Consider the following 17,397-nt stretch of genomic DNA (forward strand, 5'->3'; position numbering starts at 1 on the left):
TTTGCTCTTGTGCACACTATCAAAATGTTTACCATTTTACCAAGTTATGTTCCAACCAATATCGTAATCAATATGACAAGACCAAAGCTTAATAAATTTATGAATTACAAGCAGCATTACTGCTAAAATTTTGTTCAATCACAAATGTTCCTCGGTTTCAGCCGTGACCAAGTCTGGCTGTTTCTCATAAAAAAAATATAGTGAAAAACCGTTTGACTGTGGTTTCAATGAAAAAAATCGACAGACCAAAATGTAACCAATTTTATGAAAAAAATGTGTTATCTTTCGTGAACAATACTTTGGATGGCCAAAAAAAAATAACAACAGTACTCACAATAGCAAACAAGACCCGCGTTACTGGGGTAAGCAAGACAGCACAAACATTAAAAACAAACACATAAATCAGTATTTCTCCATTTGATTTTTATTTTTTGAAATGATTTACTGTATGTTAAATTTTCAATGTTCATGTAAAACACGAAAAACAAGTGTTGGAGAATTACTGATGAAACAAAGCAACGGTACAAAGCACATATAATACAAACAATATTTTAAAACGAACAAGTGTGGATAGGTAACTTTTTTCAAATAAACAATGACATTTCAAATAGATCGACGAATTCGGCCTGCTGTCTTCTGTCGGATCCCCTGTGTATGGCATCTCATCTGAAAAAATGAAATGAAACGTGTAAAAGACGAAACATTCTTACATACAATAGCACATTAATGTTTACTCTGGTAAATTTTGGTTTCATTTATAACATTGGATTTTTACAAAAATGATAAATGCTTAATTTCAAAACATATTAACCATTCTCTCAGTTTTGATTTACAAATGACAGAGCAGTACACTAACAACGTGCTTAAAATTGTGATTTTTTTGACTTTTCAATTTTTTCAAAATTTTTGACTTTGGATTTTCACCATAGCGATTTCGCTTTTTAGCTATATACCTACCAAAGCGCATTTGCGTTTAAGCGATGTAGTTTTTTCACGCTGAGTACCCCCCTTATGAAACTTTTTTTTTACATTGAATTTAGAACGATTTATTTGAATCTCAAAATTAAGCACACAAAGTGACGATGTACAAATAATTTAGGGTGACGAGCTTTTTGGTTACCTCGCCCAGCCCAACTGAAAGACTTAAAGTATATCTATAAGTCTTTTAGTTTGGTCGGGCGAGGTAACCAAAAAGCTCGTCACCCTAAATTATTTGTACATCGTCACCTGGTTTGCTTAAATTTGTGAGTCGATTTGTCATAAAGAGAGTAAAATGTATGATAAGATGCTTAGCATCTTCAAATAATTTGACATTCATCTTTTGGTTTGACAAATAAAATGAGTAAAATTTATGATAAACTGTTTAGCATCTGTAAATAATTTGACATTCATCTTTTGGTTTGACAAATAATAGAGTGAAATGTATGAGAAATGCTCAGTGTCATGAATCGATTTGACACTTAGCATTTGGTTTGACAAATAATAAAGTGAAACGTTTGATAAACTGCTTAGCATCTGTAAATAATTTGACGTTCATCTTTTGGTTTGACAAATAATAGAGTGAAATGTTTGATAAATGCTCAGTGTCATGAATCGATTTGACACTTAGCATTTGGTTTGACAACTGAAAGAATTATTTATGTGCGATTGTGTACTAGAAGAATTTGCATTGTATGACTATTTCTAAATGTCATGAACAAATAATGTCATATGGTTTGACAAAAAAGTAGATTGAAATACCATTCATTTGTGATGTTTTACACTTGTGAAATGCAGATCGAATGCATTATTTTTGTGCATATTTAATATGTAACGCATACTTAATATCATTACAAAACTTGAAACCTACAGCAATTTATGATCTGTACAATGGAGAGACTTAACCGCAAAATTAAAAGAATTGCCATTCTTGAGGCTAGACTTGCTGTACTCAAAACAGAGTTACAGTCAGAACTGGAGCAGCTGAACAACTCCAATGACATGACAATGAACTATGGTTCAAAAACATTATCACCTGTACAAACTGAGGTTGAAGACTGGGGTGACTTCAGAAATCATCAGCGAGGAGGACTGGGAATCTGAAGCAAACAGGCAGCCCTTCACTCTTGGTGGGACATTCTGCAAAACGAGAAAATCTACAAACTGGGAAAACAGATGCCCTGTTTGTTTCTCAAAAAACTGTGGACATAAAGTGAACAGATGTTTGTTCAGAGAAGCCGCAACTCAGTGATTTATATTCTACATTATTGTTGTATGTACCATATAATACTGGATGAACAAGTTCAAAAACTTTTTATCATATACTACTGGATGAACAAGTTAAAAAATAAATTAGCACTTTGTATTTTACCTCGTGTTGTTTTACTTCAATGTCCCGAAACCATTTAAACGAACAACTTCCACTGAGGTCAGACCAGCCATACAGAGCTGAAAAAACAAAACATTTCTGTTGAAAAATGAAAACATCAATGAGTAAAATAAGAACAATACTTGTTCAATTTGTTTGCCACCCAAAACATGAATCTTAAATGATCTTGTTTTGGTTTGCATTTGGTTTGACAACTGAAAGAGTGAAATGTATGACAAATGCTGAATGTCATGAATCTGACACATAGCTGTAATTTTGCTACCATTATGTGAAATAAGTACAAAGAGCAAAATCAAATCATGTTGGTTCAGTGTTTTAGTATATTAAAGTACCAAGATGAGTTAACTTTACTGTTCATTGTAACTTTGAGATTTGTTTCTGATGAAATTTGGTGAAATTACTTACTTGTTATTGACAGAGCAGAACACACTGCATATTGGGTGAGCTTCAGGTTATATAGGCTAGGTTACTCCTCACAACTCTGAAACAAAACATTTTATCAACAAAACTGCACATATTGCTTGTTAGTTTTTTACATTTTTCATTCCATTAAAAGCATGGCTAAGTGCACATTTCATCCACATCAACAATGTTGAAATAATCCTGAAAACAAAACACTTCCTACATACAAACAGAAACAGAAAAACTGTTCACATGCAGAAGGTATTATGTTCCCAACATTTCTTATCATTCACAACAGGAACAAAATTATGCATTTATGGCATTGGTAGATATCAAACACAAACTGAAAATTTATCTAATAGCAGTTCAATGTAATAAATCAAACACAGTGTCTGTTATTAGATAAATTATCAGTTTATAAAAATTATTCCAAGCATATTTCCAAACAGACTAAGCACTGAGATTATGATATGACAGTTCAATTCATGGAATTAATTTTCAGTGATTTTACTTACTTGTAAATGTACTTTCTTGGGTACTGCCTTCAACCATTTTGATCACCAGCTTTCTGACTAACAGGACGACTGCATCTGAACTGCCGTCTCTGGTTTAAAAAAATAATTTTCAACATATTTTTCAAACAAAGAAATAGAAGAAGATATTTATCAATCTCGCAAGAGCTAAATCCATCATTTGCCATTTCTTATTTCTGTCAGTTTGGTCCCTAAACAAAGTTAAAATCATTCAAAATATGATATAAACAAGACAAGAGATATGAATTAACACTGCTTACTTTGTTTTTCAACATATCTAGCCGAGAATATAAAGTTTCTAAAATCGGCTTCGAGAATGTTCGAAACATTCTAAAACGAGCTGGGACCAATTTCTTTTGACAGAAGTTTTTATGGAATTCAATAGATACATCGACAAAACTTGCTGGTAATATGATACATCATATATTTAGACACAATTTCTCATAAAACTTTTAAACATTCATGTCATACTTACCGCAGGAAAGCTGGAAATACGACCTTCACAACTTATTTTTCAAGATGGCCGACCAGCGCACAGCGAGAACTCTGCAATATGACGTCATACATATCACGTCATATCATTCCATGAATTGCATTATTTATTTATTTTTTAAACTTTTACGAAAATAAAGAAAATACACTCATTAAAAATAATTTAAAATTATCTTAATTATGTATTATGTATCGTTTTATGAAATTAAACATAAGGAAAAAAAAAGTTTGTTTATTTTCAGAAAAACGAAATCGAAAGTAGAAATATTTTCTGAAATTGGAAATGTTTAAAACCTCGTAAAATCATTTATATCTCTTGTATATGCATAAACCCGGCTTGATTCAATCGCGAAAACATTATAGAAACTATAACTACCAAGGTCGTACCTTCAAACACAGAAAATATCCCAAATTTTACACACAAAGAGTATTGTTTACATGGGTTCAACCGTATCCAAGTGAATACGACAGACAACACTTTCCCTTATAATAATCAGCTCAGTATAGCTTGTACCGAAAATCGTAACATTAGTCTGTGATTGTTTTACTTTATTTCATGTTTTATTTTGCTTAAGTATCGTACTTTGTAGCATTTTACGATACATTCTGTGTACCTTTGAGGAGTTATGCATAGCGATTTGCACATATATATGACTATATGACCATTACTCGTTTGATAACAATGAGCAAGCATTGTTGTTCTTAAAGCTTAAGTGATTCCAACTAGATTACTATAGATAAACACAATAAAACACGAACAGTTCATACATTTTATTTTGTTACTATTCATTGTCTGTTCATCACTCAATTTATTGTTAACAACGTTTTGGCACAAACTGTCTCCCACGCCTGGCGAAGAACTGGCGAAGTGCTTCGTGATTCTCATTTCTCTCTAAGTCTCTGCTACTGAGCTTTTCAACAACTTTGTAAGTTTTGTCAACACTCGACGAGTCTTCTTGCACCAAACACACCAAACAGGGGTACAGTTCAGGGCACTGATGGCTTGGGGCTCTCTGTTCTGCTTTCTGTTCAGCCTCTCCGTTTTTGAAACAAATCAAACACGGATATAGTTTCGGACACGTGTGGATTTCAATTGCCATATTGATGTTCGCATTCAATTGCACACTATCCATGTTTTTCTGTTTTGCATCAGACCTTCTGAGCAACTTCTTCAAACACGTTTTGATGGTTTTCTTGAATCCCATAATTTGTACTAGATCAGTAGGTTTTGACAAGTATGACATGAGAAAAAAAAAAAGTTTTATATATGAACTATATTCGTTCCACTCATTGCATTATTTTAAGCCATGGACCATGCAATCTGCAATGCTAGGTACAGTGCTTGCTACTATGTTACTATGCTTCTATTTTTCAATCGAGATAAAACAAACAATCAAAATGCATTTCAACGCATTTATTCAAAGTTAAAACATCAAACAATTGTTTGAACCTTTTCATTCGGAAAGCACTTAATGAAGTATCATAAATGTTTGATTGAATTGAAAACTAATGTCAATTCTTTTTTTCGCTCACAAAAATGCTTGGTTCAATTTCGTCAATTTTTACTTCCTCGTCTACGGTCTCAATGTCTTCAAAATTATCACTATCATAACAGTAACCGTCACAAACGCAGCAATTTCTCATATAACAAGCTGCCCCGTCTGGGTTGTCAACTTGCATGGATTCGATTTCGCTCGATTTTTGTTCTTCAGCATCTCGCAAATAATCTTCTGCCATCTCCATCATTTTTTCATATTCCTTGATATCATCCATGGGTTGCTGAGAAGAAGATTCGCTTTTTTGCTCATTTTCACTTGTTTTCTCACAAGGCGTTGTTTGCTGTGTCGATGCTTGACTGGACATAATTGTTTGAGAATGTGTATGACAAGTAACAAATTTCAAGCCTTATAATACGAAAAAAATAATTCACTAGTAAATCGCATTCCATGATATAAATCGAAAAAAAACTGACAGTGAACTCGCTCACAATAGAAATATGACGGACATAAGCAACCTTAATTTACAAATTACCGGCTTCGTAGCGAGACTATGTATGGGTGATAACAAGCACGAGTCTACGTTCAAAGAAATCGTCTCGATACTTGACAATATCGAAAAAACTTTTCTGCAAAACAAACTAGAAACGACCGAGTATCGCAAGAAATGTGGCGCACTACAGCAAAAGGTGTTTAGGTTGATCAGAGAGAACGATCGGTATAAGCAAACTCATGTGCACAACTCGAATACGGACGATAGTCAACTATTGCAGGACGAAGTTACACGCTTGACATTGAATCTGTCACAGCTGACTGCGGAAAACAATCAGCTTAAGCAAAATAACACTGCATTGGAAGACGAAGTTTTGCGCTTGAAATCTCAAACAGACAACCAGCGATTCTTAGACGAAGCTGCCTGTATGGAACTATTCAACGAAAACACTCAAGATTTTTCATGAATTACTTTACTTCTGCCACTTACAAGTGAATATTACGAAATTCAATAAAAAGCAATTTCAAAGCATTCGTTTTTTATGTTAATTTTTTGTTATCCTAAGTCTTAGAAACGCAAATCTCAGAACGTTGTGCTTAAACTGTTCTCTTGCGCTTTGCTTGATTCTGGCCAGATAATCTTTTCCTTCTGAGTTACCCAATCTTTTGTAGTAACGTTTAATGTTTCTTCTATTCATTTTTCGTGCCGGGTGGTTTATCCAACAAGCAGGACAAAAGCCGTTGTATTTATCAAAACAGCTTGGACACGCGGAATGTTCGAATGCACATTGTTTCATAACGAGCAAGAGATGTTACTGTAGCCACCGCACCAATGGCAAGCTCTGAAACGTTTTCCGAGTCTCATATCATACGAAATACATTTTGAGTTTTTTGGACCGTTGTTGTGAGCCATACTTTATTTAAGAGGTTCAAAAATATTTCACTTATATAGTGTCAAGCCGATTTTATTCAGTTTATGTAATTCAAATGTTTTGACAACAGTAACATGGCAAGTCTTAACTGTTGGTGCAACAATAAATTACTGTCTATATTTGCTGCGTTTTACACATTTACGAAAACACAAGACAAAGAATATTTCATTTTTTCATTTTTTATTTTACAATTGAATCGTTATCTACAAAAACTTGAAACATCATAACACACTAAATGTCTCCAAAGTCCTGATACTCAGAGTCCCCAGGTTCATTGTTCATAAGTATGGTTTTATCGTTTCCCACATATAGCCTATGTGCTTCAACAGAAAATCGTTTAGAATCTCAGGTTCAGCATAATCGTTTGAACTGTGTCTCAGTGCTGTCCTCGCTTCTTCCGTCTCACAATACTTGATCTCTCTGTACATTTCAACGCACCTCCTGATCTGGTCTGCCTCATATTTTGACTCCTGAATAGTGTATATTTGTTCAAGTATTTTCGCAACTTTATCATGATCCAAAGGGGAAGCCGGCGAAGAATTTTCAAGATCATCGCTAAAATTCCCATCCTCGATATCGTCATCATCTGAAAGGACAACAGCTGTAGCTTCATCTTTTTCTTCCCATGCCTTGAACCTCTTCCTTATCGGGCTAGCAGGTGGAGTAAGAACGTCTGCTTTTACTTTTACTGCGCTGAATTCTTTCTCATCCATGCTCACATCCATACAAGACTCTGCCGCATCTCGCAAATAGTCTTCTGCCATTGCTTGTAGTTTTTCGTCTTCAGTTGAGTAGTGCTGAGGAGATGATTTGCTTGACATGTTGTAGATTGTAGATTGTTTGTAACCAGTGCACAATTTGGAGACCTTATAATAGCAAAAAAATAATTCATCGATATTATTCATCGTCAAAACTTTCATATTGGTTTTATGTTCATTTATTTCAAATAGAAGCACATTGTAGCTTTTTGCATAAATATCAAACAAGATCCATACAGTCATTGTCCTTGTCAAACATACCAACTCTCATCGATTCGGTTTGCTGGGGGGAGGTATTGCTGTATTCTATTTTCTGTCTTTTTACAATGTTATCCATCTCACCATTTTCCACTTTTCTTTTCATTCCCGCATTGGAACTGGAATCGTTTAAATCCATCTGCGGTTTGAACATTTCATAATAATTCATGAACATTTCCTTATCCAACATATCAACACTCATCGATTCGGTTTGTTGCGGTAAGGTATTGCTGTTGTCTGATTTCTGTGTTTTTACGGTGTTAGCCATCTCATCCATCTCACAGTTCATGGCATTGGAATCATTCAAATCCATCTTCTGTCTGTACAATTTACAGTCGTCGCACTGGCAGTCCTCAACTTCGTAAAACTTACAGTCATAATAATTCAATCTGAAAAACTTACAGTCGTCACACTGGCAGTTGTTTGTCATGATCTCTTTGCAGTTTGGTTTTGCCATGATCTCTTTGCAGTTTGGCTTTGCAGTATTTTGCAATGTTTTGCAGTCTTTTGCTTTTATACCAATTAGAGATTTGCATTACAAAAAGGCGAACATCAACACGTCACTTTTGAACTTTTCCCTTGTGCTTTTCTAAATGGTGGCGAGGTAATCATGCCTCATCTCTCTCAATAACCAGTCGTTAGTTTTTATTTTACCCAATCTCTTGTAGTATCGTTTCCTTTCCTTAATGTGTGCTAACGCAACTGGATGGTTCAACCAACAAGCAGGACAAGAGCCGTTGTATTTATCGAAACAGCTTGGACACGCGGAATGTTCGAACACACAGTTTTTCATAACGAGTAAGAGATAGTCAATGTTACTGTATCCACCACACCACTCACAACATCGAAAACGTTTTCCGAATCTCTTATCATACGAAATACTTGATATACATTTTGACATTTCGGCTGTATCGGCCGTCATATTTTCTTTGTATGTTTGTATGTTTGTATCTTTGAATGATTTCACAAAGTGTTAAATGTTTTGTAGCCACCACAAATAATGGAATACAGAAAACGGGGGTGAAAATAAGGGGGGGGGGATTTTCAACAAGGGGGGGGGGGGCCTTTTCTATCAGCCTATTTCCCCAAGTCCATTCCATTTCCATTTTCATTTTTCAAACATCAAAACAAAACTTCCCAGTTTGCTGTGATACAATATTGATTTTTGCTATCGTGTTTTTTCGAATGATTGGGAAAAAGGCGATATTGTGGAAAAAATCAAAAACATATATGAAATCAATAAAATACGAGGTCATATTGCACCTATCATTGTGTAAAAACATTTCAATTTCTCGATTTCAGTAATGATTTTTTTTACCTCTGATCTAGTAAAACAAGACAAAAAGGCGTTATTCCAAGAGTAACCAACGATACTTTCACCACTTCACCTCGCAACGATTTTACATGGAGAATCAACGATGACTTGTTCTAAGCTTGTTTTTGTGCCTGCTTCAATGTTTTCAGCACGTTTGATAGGGTACGGTTTTATTGTATCTGATAAGTTGATATTTTCGCTAACAAAACTTTAAGAACCATTATAAGTTTTTGACATAAAGCCGTATCAAAATAAATAGCTTCTGCAATTATACGACTTGCTGGCTCGCCTCTATTTATATACTTGAAAAGCACTTCTAGCAGGGAACACCCTTTAATATTAAAGTCTGACGTTGATATTGCAAAACAACTATATACACTTCTTCAGCTGAAAATTCTAGTCATCTACACTACCAACCACGCGTATTTTGCACATTTCGCACATCGCCGCGATTTTTCCTTACCGCGGAAGTTATCTTTTTAATTAAATTTTCGCTATACGCGGCGATTGAAGCATAATGTCCACCGCATTCTACCGCGTCGAGCCATCGCGATACGCCGCGATGCGAAGTGTAGGTTAACAGTAATTAAGGAAATTAAGGTAAATTTTCTGAAAATTGTTTCTCTGTTCCCGTCCTATATACATAATTCTAGTCAGTTTTATTAAAATTGAACAAACTTGATCCGTTATCTAGAAATCTTGTTTCGTACTCAAAACGTAGTTTGATACCTAAAACAGTCTGCTTTGCAACTGTAAAAGTATAAAGACGCTACTGCCACTTTGTTCGAAAAATCGCGGTAAGTCGCATCGCAGCGATTCGCCGAGTGGCATATTTTCGAAAGTCGTACGCGATAGCAGAAATGAACACGGCGACGACGCGCACCAACGCTTTGGCTACCGCGGAATATGTCGCCTCGATTACTTACGATGACTCAATCACTCCCGTGGTGGTAACGGGTTTTTTTTTTTGGTTGGTAACGTACGTTCATCTGGACATTCAACGGTTTGTCTAAGACATCCGGTTGTTTAAAGGCTACCGGAAGGGGGCCAACCATCGTCAGTATCCCGCATGATCGACAATTAGTCTTTAAGCATCATCACTTTTGATGCCCGGGCGGTCTCGGGCGGGCTCACGAGGTACATAAAGTATTGGCGATATTTGATAAGTTGCTGAACAATATACTGATCAAGTAATGTACTGGAAATTATTTGTGTTTATTTGAGCATTACATAATTTTAAAAGTAAAATGTACGTATATGCTATGTACGCAAAACTTGGACGTTTAGTACATTAAATGTTTCAAACAAAGATATTTCGGACGTTTCGTAGCAATTGCAACCATGCACTTACGGACAGTTCGCATCCATTTGGAAGTCCGTTGTTTTTATTCACTAGCAACCGAGATATTTACATTAATCATGTCATAATCTCTGATCTTAAATGATACAGCCTTAAAAGTGATTGTTCTTGCGATACCGACTACCTCTTTCTCAATTTGTCCGTATATCGTCGTTATTTACTAGATGGTATCACTGAGGCATATCTAAGGATAGGGATAAGATTTATTCTGAATACTGGCTGATTAGCATTATTATAGTTAACTTATAAGAATTATTAGGCTTACAGTATTTATATGGTTATTCGAACTACAGCAAATGCAGAAAAAACTAATGCAACTAGGCGCAATATGGGGTGCACTTCGATGTTGATGTTTTTATCCTGGAAATATGACTACTACGTCATTAGAAGCATGTACATGTATTGCAATACCTATTTAAAAAGTATCGTTCTTCTTTAATCAAGGTTTACATTGCCTTATAAAAAGATGTTGCTTAAGGCAATAATATGTTTACATGGAAATGCTATCATTGTATAACCTTCTTTGATTTGCAGTAAAACACTGGAGGTGATGGTGAATTAGCATTGTTTTGGTAACATGAATTTATAAGTCTATTTCGGTATCACATAGTTGGAATATGGCTGAATGAAATACCATGGTGATGTAGCAACGACAACTGACAGAACTACATAATTATACAATGATGTATCCGTTCGATTGATAAAGAGATACGAGTATAGATTTGTTAATGTTTCAAATTTCCTGAGTAGAAAACAGTAATGGTGCCCATTGTAAGAGGCAACAAGTTTTCTATGCTTACCATATTTAAAAATGGCTCTCACAAAATCTTAAGCAGGGCACTTCTGTTTTATCTCGAAGCAGTTAAAGTTTCAAATTATATAATTAATATTGGCTACCGCCTTGAAGCAATCAGGCACCAGTGACGATTATATTAGTTAATGTGTATGGTTGCGTATATTGAATGCTAAATGAAGTCAAACTCCTTGGACTATTGATGTCGCTTACAATAGTTATAAATAAATTAAGATATGGCTAGTATACCTAATGTTGGTCAATATGAATTTCAATGATGTTCATAAAATTGCAAGATATCAGACAATAATTAATGCCATATTAAAGTAATTTTGCATGTTTGTATGTAGTTCTTAACAACTCTCATTATTCAAAGTAACTACAGTGATGGGCGACTTTGTAATTTGGCTTTCTGCAGTTCCAAGGGTGTGAATATTAAGAGACTTGGTACGATCATTGTAATACAGTTATGAAAAATAATCATGTTTAAATACTGTGTACACGGACCGTATTTATTAAGCATCTTAGTGACAATAAGGGCAAAATTTTCATTTTCGAATTTGAATTTTGAGAAAAGGAACAATGTTTGTAAACAAAAAATGAAAATAAGCAAAAAAATGGTCTAAACAACATATGCATATGAATAAATCTGATGAAAAGTAGAGGGTATTTAAAAGTCGTTGTTAAAAATTACAAAATTTTCACGAAGTTGTAAATATTCACTACAATCTTTTATGACTACGAGCCAAACTCGATTTAGTCCTTGGAATTATTTATTGTTTAACTAAACAAGTTAGCATGCACTCTATGCCACTTTTAAAAGTATTATACTTCTTTTTAATAGTTGCATATTACCAAAGAATTTTAACGATAAAAAAACATTCATTTGGACCAAAAGTTAGTTTTCCCCGTAATGCATCTAAAACACTGATTTGACTCTCAAAATTACAGAAAAAATAAACATTGAAAAATGTTTTTGGGGTTTTAGATGGGTGCGAACCCACGCCGGTAAAGTAACGAAAAAAGAAATCGAATCGCTGAACCCGTTAGCAACACTATTGCAAATTGTGGTCTTCAAAGAAATATGTGAGCAAATACATGTATCAACAATTGCTTTCGCTGTCAGTATCTTAGTTTGAACACGACTAATGCCACACTGTATTTCGTAATAAAGAAGTGTATATTACAAACCATGAACGAGTCCATTTAATACTTATTAATCAATGCATACGGGCACCAAATTAGAGACAAAACACAGCATTTTGTAAATGTTGAGAAACCTCCTAGGAACGGAGAGTTAAAACTATGTAAGAACTCACTGGAGATTTTATCCGGTTTGCCGGACATTGTGAACCTGCACCAATATGTAATAATACATGCACAATTTAACTTTTTAAGCTTTTACACTGACGTTCAATAAGTGAGAGAACGCCAAAAAGGATATTCAAACTTGTCACGGCTAACCAACCTGAGCCCTTTGTTAATCGAATGACAAAATAACTGGCATCGAGGGTGATTTAAATCAGCCAATCGGAAAATGCCTTAAAAGCCTTGTTCAAGGGATGTTTGGCATGACAATCCTCTGCTGTGCATCTCCTGCTGCTAATTGTACTGATGTCACCGTAGGGGCCAATTTCCTGTTTATTTGTTTATTGGCTCAGGACCATTTGGGGTCCATTTCTTAAATAAAACCTCCAAAAATGCACAGCAGGATAATAAGATTGGAGATCTGATAAGACAATTAGGCAATTTGATTAAGATCAATACACAGATGTACAATACCCGTTTTCTGCTGTTGTTGTTGTTGTTATTTTTTTGTTTTGTTTTTATTTATTTTATTTTTTTGTTTTTTTGGGGGGAGTCACTTAAAAAGTGTTAAACTTGGCCTTTAAGGCGAAATTAATTAGTTTTTTGGTACGAAATGGATTGAATATGGTTAAATAAATTACCATTGTGATGTAGTCGTGACGCATTTACACAGACACTTGTATATGTGTTTGATGGATAATAATAAATGGGTTTATTAGTTTATATAATGAATCAACTTATTTTAGCTCTTTAGTCAAGCTCCAGTCCGTTTCTTAGGTAGAAACCAGTGCTGGTGTGTACTGTCAAGAGCAAACGGTTCGCCTTGTGTGAGTGGCGAACACCTGAATGTTTAACATGTTAACAAGTTCACGTTGGCGGTTTAAGTGTCAATATTTATAACTGACATTGGCTGCAAGATTGGAGCAGTCATAATTCAGTGACAATAACATCGTTTTATATGAAAGTTGGCGTATACTAAAGTTAACTACTTATTAAAGACAAACTGTTCAAACCATTGATATCGCGATGAAATTATAGAAATATATGTATCAATAGCTTGGATGTGACAAGTATACTGGATACCCCATGTGTATAAAAATAAATTTTGATATTGTATATCAAATATCAAACAGATACAACAACAAAAATTGAACATCTTATTGAAGTCGTTTGCTAGAGACGTTCATACCACGAGTTGGCATATTCTTACTGTGTCTCTTGTGCTGTATTCATATTAAAGAAATGCTTACATTGCGTCTTGCTTCGGAAACAGGTTTCATCCGCATCGTTTTGACGTCGTCGGATACTCCCTGTACATATTTGACGATGGTGTTTGCGGTAAACATAAATACAGTTAAGGGAAGCCCTCGCATATTTCAGAAAAGACAACACACCTCGCCATTTTGACCCAATCAACATATAAACGCGCATATCATATGGCACAGCACAATATACATTTTAGTTTATTTTTTCCAAAGAACTGCGAACTTAAAGGGTTTTTGTTTGACCAGTGGTCACTTACGCTGGTGTTGTGGAACAATACAAAACTTGTTTGAACACTTGCACCACAGATAATATCATAAATTTATATTTATTTTCATCAATCGATGGGTAATGTGATTTAAACTTAGAAAAGTACCAACGTCACAAAGATACCAAACATGCAAATGTAGTTGTTATTGTAGTTGTAGATATCATGGTAAAAAAAACCGGCAGCAGCTATACGTAATCCGTATATGTTTAATCATAAAGGTATCACAAACTTTTACACTCAACATAAAAAGCACAATTATAGTCTGTACATCTAGTAAGATAACCACATACATGATGGATATAAAGATTCAAAATGAAGTACTCATGTAGGAGACAAAACAAAACACAACAAAATAAAATGATGACAAAAATTAATAATTGTAATCATTTACTTTCACGGATATAGCGTAAGTCTCATGCATACAATACAACAACTATACAATAATTACCATACAATATACAGTTGAATCTCGCTATGTCGACGTCGGATAAGTCGACTTTCCGGTTATGTCGACTTTTTTTCCGGTCCCGAATTTATTCCTTCTTATTCTGTATAAAATAAATTTGTTTGTGTCGATTTTTTTATCTCGACTTTTTCGCTATGTCGACCTCGTTTTTCAGTCCCAGTGGTCGAATTCCACACATTTCCTATGTTCTTTATGTCGAACTGTAGATCGAGACGTAGGTGTGAAAATATTCATGACGGTTTGCGGCAAGTCGCAAAATACGTGCGTGTCAATATAACAAGCTATCATAATTGGGGGATACAAAAATGTAATGGGTAAGTGCGAATAATTAAAGTTGTTTGTTTATATATTTAATTAAAAAGACATTTATTGCTCAAGCTCTTTGGTATTGTATAAAACATGACAATTTTATTGATAAGATATCAATCCCGAATGGGAACAGAAAAATAACTTCAAAATGTCAAATGTTAGTTCCACTGCTCTGGTCGACCAATTCAGAGAAGGACCCGGTATAAAATCTTACAATGTAAAAATGTATGCAATTATGGTTTTATATGTGTTTTGTGTGATCCATAAACGTAAAAGAAATAAATTTGACACAAATAATTTTCTTTTGTTTCACTTTATTTTTCAATAATAAGTTTGCTGTTTTCACGACGAAAATATTTAACAAGACCGTTCAATTGTGGATGTAAACATCGGACAATCCAACTCAAACGTGTTGGGATTGGTGATATTTCTTGTAATTCGGATGAGTCGACTTTTGTTATCTCGACTTTTTTCACTAGGTACCGAAAAAGTCGACATAACGAGGTTCGACTGTTTAACACCGGTCCTAATTTCTCGAAGTAGCTTAAGTCTCTTATAACAGAATCAATTTACGCTCATTATTTTTAATGATTTGTGTAATGTTCTTATTTTGTATATCTTTTTTTATAATTTTTGAGCTTTTTAAAAAAGAACATTCACATGATGATTATCCCGATTAACTATTTTTTGTTTTTGTTTATTAAGATAAATAAAACTTGTGGTGGCTAGATAAAAAAGATACCTTTAACGATTAAGATGATGCTTGAGGCCTGTACCAATGCCATCAGTTTTTATGTTTGTTTTTAAACCATTTATTTTGGACACTTGTTTACCAAAAAAACCCATATATTTTATCAATTCAAAGCATGTTTTTCATGTTTTGAAATATCAACCATTACAATTTTGTTGTCGGTACTTAGATAAATTAACAGGTCTTTGAACCATATTTATCGTTACTTAATTTTGTTTGAACCAGACTTCTCAATAACAAACATTTTGCCAAGTTCCTCAATAAAAAGGAAATATTTGTTGTAACGTAAGTTCAACCATTAGGTCAAAATCCGTCTGTATTCAATAGGAACATATCAATATTGATACGGACGAGAGTGTGGACAAGATTTTTGAACATTTGACCTGGTGGTCTTCATTTCAATCGGACATGATCGACATTGACATCGATATTATTTAATTAGGCACATTTTTGTTGAATTACAGTTAGTAGAATATATGTCCTCTTGTGTATGTAAATTTAACCTAGGGACCTACCTTTGCCCAACATAATCAATGTGAAAACAAGTCCTAAATTGCAGGAAAACATGCACGCTGTCAAAGATATATGCATATAAAATTGTTTTACGATATATGGCATCCTAGCCAATTACATAACTGCATGTACCATTTCAACAGCCATAACAGGTGTAATATTTTGCAATAAAATTTATCATAAAATATTAGAAAGATATGTAATAATTCGGAAATTAAATGCAAGTTAAACAAATACAGCTGTTCAAACAATTCATTCATTTTGACATGGATATGAAACCGAATTGTTTGAAAGTTGAATATTCACAATACAACGTACGTATGCACTTTCTCCTGTGACTGAAATCAATGTACACAGTAGCAGAAAATGAAATTCGTCGTATAAAATTCTCTAATTATTTGGACAATTTTAATTGTTTTAATTGGTCCTATTACGCCTTCTCTTTTTAACCATACGAGTACCGCATCAACTCTAAAATGCTTCCAACCTCTTATTTTACAACTTCAGTAATTTCTATCTTTAAAATATGAAACAATTAGATATTTAAGAATCATGGTTTCTTTTAAATATTATAGTAGTGTCTTTAAGCTGTTGAATATACTGATTTTAAACAGGTTTTGATTACAAATATTGAGTTGTTCCAATATAAATTTGAGCCCATACATATACACAATATTTCAAATATTTGACACCCACGATTCAAAACATTTAGTGTCAAAGTACAGAAGCAAAACATATCAACCTTAACATTTCTATCATACTACATACTAACAATAATGGTCAAATATTTTATATAATTAATAGTAAACATAACATGCATGGAAAATATCTATATATGAGCCAACACAGCATCACTACAAGCGCTCAGAGCTACATTCGGATAACTCTAACAACAATGCACACGAACAATATCAATACATTGCATATACTTCAGCCGCTCGTCAAAGAGAAGACAAGTTTTCGAAGACTGTCTTTGACCTAGACTGCATTGGAACTAATGTTCTGTCCAAGGATTGTAAACATGCAAAATGTTGCATATAAATGAGGCACGGCGAACGACCAGCGATGAACAACGAAACATAACTAAAAGTGTACCTTAAGCATTTCATACTCGTGTGTTCTAATATTCCGGTGAGGAATACTGTTATATGCTGAGGTTAGTACGTATATATAAATATCACCATTACAATTTCTATATTTTCAAAATGTTTACACTATGTTTATATTATGGCTCGCTTCTGTAAAATATTTCCAATATATAGACAAAATGTGTGCATCTTATTTGTTAGCAAACACTAACGTATTATTTCATGTTGT

At 34.1% G+C, this 17,397-nt stretch overlaps 1 long non-coding RNA gene across 1 annotated transcript; it reads right to left on the bottom strand.

Annotated features, from left to right (window-relative positions):
• Positions 1–523: 523 nt before the first annotated feature.
• On the bottom strand, positions 524–4,254 carry LOC128203520 (uncharacterized). Its single transcript, XR_008255968.1, has 7 exons — positions 4,183–4,254; positions 3,779–3,849; positions 3,286–3,374; positions 2,774–2,849; positions 2,351–2,427; positions 2,015–2,118; positions 524–666 (listed from the first exon to the last, which is right to left on the bottom strand). It is a non-coding gene; the product is annotated as an uncharacterized LOC128203520 (long non-coding RNA).
• Between the last annotated feature and the right edge of the window lie 13,143 nt (positions 4,255–17,397).

Source organism: Mya arenaria, chromosome 9 (assembly GCF_026914265.1).
Source record: "Mya arenaria isolate MELC-2E11 chromosome 9, ASM2691426v1".
NCBI classification, from domain to species: Eukaryota; Metazoa; Mollusca; class Bivalvia; order Myida; family Myidae; genus Mya; species Mya arenaria.